The sequence below is a fragment of the Suricata suricatta genome, chromosome 3, assembly GCF_006229205.1.
Source record: "Suricata suricatta isolate VVHF042 chromosome 3, meerkat_22Aug2017_6uvM2_HiC, whole genome shotgun sequence".
NCBI classification, from domain to species: Eukaryota; Metazoa; Chordata; class Mammalia; order Carnivora; family Herpestidae; genus Suricata; species Suricata suricatta.
Genome location: NC_043702.1, coordinates 1,162,081 through 1,168,457, shown reverse-complemented (window position 1 = coordinate 1,168,457; position 6,377 = coordinate 1,162,081).

Sequence of the window (6,377 nt, the reverse complement as noted above, 5' to 3'; positions counted from 1 at the left end):
CCCAACCACGGCGCCCACGCCCCGACCATGGCAGTCCACGCCCCGACCACGGTGCCACGCCCCGACCACGGCGCCCCCGCCCTGCCAGCGGCCCTCCGCCCTCTGCTGCCCCCTGACCGGGCCTGAGCCACATGTCCTCACCTCATCAGAGGAACTGCCCTGGGGGCTGGCGGGGGGGATTATGTGTCACAGCCCCTGCTGGCCATCCTTGACGGGGTGGGGGGCACAGTTTTGAGCTCAAGGTCATGAATTGAGAAGGGCAGGAAATTGTTCGATTTGGCGGCACTGGTTTAAAAGCACGGACCTGAGGCATCATCACTGATGACCTCTCCAGAGTCACGGCTGCCTGAAGCGACAGGCATCTGAGAAGCCACCCGGCCGTGTTAACACGGACCCCTCCCTTCCACGGACCGCCTGCCGCGTGGATTTCGGGCGCCTCCCCCCACTGGACTGACGCGTCATGACACTCGGGGCGGCGCCGGCTCCTAGACCTGGGTCTGCCCGGGGCTGCAGGCGGCGAGCTTGTGACCGGAGCCCCCCGCAGAGGCAGAAGGTGTCTGCCGGTGGAGCGGGAAGGGGTCGGCCCGGGGCGGCGAAGACCCCGAAGACCCTGGAGGGCCCGGCCTGCCTCCCACCGCGCAGCGGGGACACAGAAGCCCAGGCGCCCAGCCCCCGACTTGCAGTCCCGCTCCTGGGTCGCTTTACTGTAGTTTAGAGAAAACGGCGTTTTCTCACTACCTTGCACCTCCGGCCCTCGCCGTGTGTTGGCCTGTCCGCCCGCGCCCTCACACGCCCCCTCCCCCTGCCTGCCGGCCCCGCCCGGGAGCCGGCCCAGTTAGGGCACTGACGGTGGCACATTGCTGCTGCCCAGATTTCCACGATTCCGTTTGCTGCTGTCCTTAAAGGCTCCCTCCAGCCAAAGAAGCCAGTAAAACTCGGGAGTCACATTCAGCTGTCACGTCCCCTGAGTCCCTCCGTCTGAAAGAGCTTCTCATCTTTGGCTTTACCGGCAGTGACACTCACCAGGCCCGTGCATTCACGGCCACCCTCGTGTGGGCTCCAGCACGTGGGGTCCCGGCACCGCGAGGGGCAGGCGGCTCCCGGGCGGCTCTGGCCTTCCCGCTGCACCCGACCCGCCTGGCGACCGTGTGCCCCTCACGGAAGGTGTTCCCTCCGATGCGTGACCGCGTCGCCGGCCACCTCGCTTCCAAACTGTGGCGTTACTGTGCTGCCGTGTTGCTAAGTAACTGTAAAACGTCCTGGGCCATTAATACATATTTTGGGGAAGATTCTTGGAAATAGCGTGTGTATCCCGTCTCTCTTCAGACTTGCCGTGAGCTCATTTGTTTGTGTTGGTGGAGACTTTCCGGTCTCACTCAGGACGCCCTAATCCAGGCCTGCTCATTTTGATGCTAAGTGGCTGCCTTCGGTGGGGGCAGCCCGGGGGACTTCCTGGAGGAGAGAGCCAGAGCTGGGAGGAGGGGTCTTCCTGGCTACATCGAAGTGTGGCCTTGTGCCCCAGGGAGCAGCACGGCACTGGGGAAGACCATGGCCGCCCTGGGGCCGCAGTGGGCCCAGAGGCTAGAATTTGGCCATAAAGTCCCCTTGCACACGGGCAAACTGGGGACAGGAAGTGTCCTGGGGCCACCATGATGCGGCACCAGAAACCTGGGGCGACAGCAGTGAACTCCCTTGCAGCTCTGAGGTCAGAAACCCAAATCAAGGTGTGGGCGTGCCCGGCTTCCTCCTGGGGACTTGGGGGAGGGTCCTCCCACGCCTCCCACCTCCCGCTGGCTCCGGGGGTCCCTTGGCTTGAAGTCAGGGCCACCTTACTCCTGCAGGACCTTGTCTCCCTGTGACCTGTCACGTCTGCAGCAGCCCTGTTCCCCGTACATCCTGGTGCGGGGGCGTGGGCTTCACCACATCTTCCTGGGGACACAGTTCGACCCCAACAGGGAGGTACTGTCTTCCCGATCCCTGCTTGGTCCTCTGCTCCTGCAGAAGCCTCCAGGGGGCATGGCTGCCCCAGGGCCAGGCAGGGGCGTGGCCCGGCCACAGTGCTGTCCTCCACCGACCCTGCTCAGCCCCGTCTTTGAGGCTGCCCCCCCCCACAAACCCCAGGTCTCCCGGCTCCAGGTCCTTCCCTCTGCCCCAAACCTTCTACCCTAACCCCCAGGAGCCGTCTCTGCAAACCCCTTCCCGCCCCTGCTGCCCCCTCCCTGCTCGTCCTGGAGCTTGTCCAGGCCCGGCTCTGCCCCCAGCAGCCCCTCTCCGTCCTCCCGGCCTGGACCCCGGGGTTGACCGGCTGCGACTCGCATCAGAGCAGCTGCACAGAGCCCCTGGGGTGGGCCTGGGCACACGGGGCCTCGAGGCATGGACGCCCTACCCCAGGCCCCTCTTCACCTGCGTCTAGTCACTCCAGAAGGAAGGCCAGGCTCGGAGGTCAAGAATGAGGCCGTCAGCCACAAGTTCGCTAAGTCAGGTTCCGGAAGGCCGACTTGCTGTGGCCAAGTGGGCGTCACTGAGCCACGGAGCCTCCCCCAGAAGGGGGCGCATGTTGGGGTCACGGGGCCTCCCCCGGAAGGGGGCATGGTTGGGAAAGAAGAGGTGCTTCGGCCTGGGGAACCCTCAGCCTCAAGGAGGAGCCCAGCCCCTTCTCCAGGTGGCCCATCTGGGATCTGGACTGACTGGCGGAGAAGCCCCTGGGGCCCCACCTCCTGCACCTGCCGGAACCTTCCGTCCCTCATGGGGGGGGGCATGGCTCACACCCAGCCCGGCCCTTCACTGCCCCCAGCCCAGAGCCCCCGGCACGGCCACTCCCCATGTCCCAAAACAACGCTCACCGCCTCCCGCTGCCGGCCCCGAGCTGTCCCCAACCCCCCTGTCTCCCGGCTCTGCACACCAGCTCCCGCCCATTGCTCCTCCCTCAGGATCCTCCCCCCACTGGCCCTGCTCTTCCCCCCTCCCTCCCGCACCCTCTGGGCTGGCAGGGGCCCACCCCCAGACCCAGGACCTTCCTCCAGGAGCCTCCCCCGCTGCACCGAGCGCCAGGAGGACCTCAGTGTCTGGCTCTGCGGCCCACAGGCGCCCTGGAGGGGCTGCGTGGCCTGAGCCGCGGGGCCGCCTCATAGCCACCTGCCTGGCTCCTGCTCAGGGGCGGCGGCTTGGCCTCCGTCAGTCCATCTGTCTGCCTGCAGTGAGGGCAAGAGACCCAGGCGGAAAGGGAGGAGGATGCAGAAGAGCCCACCGAGGACGTGAAGGCTGCCGGCCCCGAGCGCCCCTGCGGCCCGTCACGGGCTCTGCGATGTTACCGGGAGGCCCAGCCCCCAGCCAGGGGCAGGCAGGGGTGCGGAGGCAGCGACCCCGGGAGGGGGGCACCCGCAGCGTGTCCCGCCCCTTGGGCACCCTCATCTCCAGAGGTGTTTCCGGTGTCCCTGAGACAGTGCACAGGAAGCCTCTTTCTGTCTCTGGATCTGAATCACGCTCAGGGCAGAGCTGCGCCTTCGAGGGGCAGGATCGCAGCCCCAATAACGTCTGACCCCCAGCTCACGAGAGGGGACGTGGTCCGGGGAGTCCGTGGGGGGCCCGCGTCCTCACGAGGGTCCTCAGATGTGGAAGGGGCAGACTGTGTGAGAGCTCACAGATTCGCCATCACAGACACACCCAGAATGATGGCAGGCAGCTCTCGGGGTGCCCTCCGGCCCCCGCAGGCTGGCCCAGGAGGTGAACGGGGGCCCCCGCGGCACGAGACAGTGTCGGTGAGAAGGGCATCGATCATGTCGAACGATCCTCTGGGGGGGCCTCTCCTCCTCTCCTCGCTCACCCTGCGGGATGTGACGTGACCCCTGCCCTGCCCCTTTCGGTCACCACCCCGCGAGCCAGCAAGGTGGTGACAGGACCACCGCTTGCCCACCTGAGGACAAGGATGGAGATGCATCTCTGCATGGAAGCGACTGCAGGCCTCATACACATGTCCCACAAGACCCTCACTGACGGTCCCCTCTGCTGTCCCCAGGTGCCCACGGCTGGCCCACCGCGTGCACACGGGCAGCAGATCAAGGACACGGGCTTAACTCGTTGGTAGAATATCACGGTCTGGTTTTTGTTTTTGGTAAAACTCGCAGAACCGCGTGAGCACCTGCGCACGGCGCTGGGCCCCCAGCTCTGGGGCCGGCTCACACACGTCCTCACGTCCACACTGCCTGAATCCAGGCTGCCTGGGAGGGGGTCCCGACTGGAGAGCCGGTCAGACAGAGCAAAGCCGTGCAGGTAAGATGCACCTGGAGATGTTTCCTGCGTCGCTGTGTGGGGCCCTGAGCAGCCTCACCGTCCGTCAGCACAAGTGCTGAGTGAAGGCGGCTCCGGGGGGGCCGCAGAGCAAGAGCCCGGTTCCCGAGGGCTTGCTCCTGGGGACGCAGCACGGTCTGGAGACACCGTGGGCCGTGTGGACTCGGGTCTAGGGGCGGAGGCTGGGGGGCTGCGAACCACCCCACCCCAGGGAGTCGTGCACCCGTGTCCGCCGTGTGCGGGTGAGAAGCCCCAGGCCTCCGTGTCATCAGCTGCCGGGAAGAGTAAGTGACCCTGATACACGGAGACCTGGCAGGTGTCCGGAACCTACCGTTCGCTGCGAAGACGCAGTCAGGCGTGAACGCGTGTGGCCTGGTCTGATTCTGGAGCTGGAGAGACAGCACCGTGGTGGCACACGGCACCGGGCCGGGCAGGGAGGGGCACAGGGCGCCTGGCCGGGCAGGGAGGGGACACAGGGCGCCTGGCCGGGCAGGGAGGGGCCGGAGGGCACCGGGCCGGGCAGGGAGGGGACACAGGGCGCCTGGCCGGGCAGGGAGGGGACAGAGGGCGCCGGGCCGGGCAGGGAGGGGACACAGGGCGCCTGGCCGGGCAGGGAGGGGCCGGAGGGCACCGGGCCGGGCAGGGAGGGGCCGGGGGTGGTGGGGATGTGTGTCCACACCAGGCCAGCAGTCCTGAGCATGTGCTCCGAGAAAGGAAATGGAGGGTAGGAGCTGGGGTATCATCATTTTTCTTTTTTTGTTTTTACCTTAAAACTATTCCTTTGTTTGCACCGTGTGCCCGTTATGTGGTCTGCTTTGGAGTGGGGGGGGGGCTCGCCCTGGGAGCAAAGTGGGAGGCCAGGTTCTGTTTCAAGGTCCTCGGACTGCCTCCCAGCCATCCAAGCAGACAGATTTAGCGAGCGTTTCAAAGGCGATTCCAGCCCTTTGATTCCGAGGTGCCGTTGTCAGCCCAGCACGAGCCCCCGCTCCCGGGCTCACACTCCCTGCTTCTTGGATGAGCAGCGGATCTGGGGCAACCAGCTAGAAGGGAAAGGGGAAACCTGCTTTTGTCAACCTGTTTCCACCCACGTCAGGGAAGAAAGAGCCGAAAAGTCAGAGGGAGGAGGCCAGGCGGGCGGCCGGCCAGGGGGACAGGATGGCTGGTGCCCGGCACCCAGCGGAGCCCCTCAAAGACAAGAGAGCCCGAGGAGCCCCCGAGCGCGGCGGGATGGGGCCGGGCTGCCCAGACGCCTCAGCCGGGCTGAGAAACATGCCGAGCCCCGGTTCCCATAAATCCGGCTTTTATGCGGCAATGAATAGGGCTGAACAATGGATCTATTTCAGGCCGCAGAGAAACTGCCCGGCCTGGGTCCCTCTCCTGCAATTAGGAGCCTCAACATGGCGGGTCCTGGAATCCCCAGCCTGGCCCCAAAGCAGCACAAAGACAGCCACCTGCTAGCGCTTGGGGGAGGAGATTCCGCCACCCCCCGCTGTCGCTGGCAGGACCCCCGCCCCAGCCACGGGAGGAAGTGCTGCTGGCCGCCCCAGCTGCTGGCGGTCACTGCCCCACGGGCCTATCTCAGTGAGCATGGAGGTGGCCCTTGGCCTTGGCTGGTGTCTCCCAACTTCTCGCAGACCGGGCGCCCCTCTGCTGCCCCCTCCTCACCCCTGCTGGCCAGCCTCTGCTAGACCCGCCCCCGCAGACGTCTGGGAAGTGGCCTCCACTCCCACCAGCTGCGTCGCTGCCCTGCCTGTGGGCGCTCAGCACCCCCGGGGGTGGACATTGCGCACGTGCTGGTGGCAGCCATACCAGGCCAGGCAGCCACTCCCGCACCACAGTCCCTGCCCACGCTCTGAGGTGGCTCAGGGCCCACCCCCGGTCCTTCCGCCCGCAGGCAGGCGTTCTGTAAAGTGCATAGTCTGCAGACTGTCATCTGCCTGTCCCCGGGGAGGGCCTCGCGGGGACAGGATGGGACAGAGACTTCAGTACCACACTGCCCTCACTCAGCTCAAGGAACAATGGGCCTGCCACATCCTCCCCCCCCCCCCCCCCCCCCCCCCCCCCCCCCCCCCCCCCCCCCCCCCCCCCCC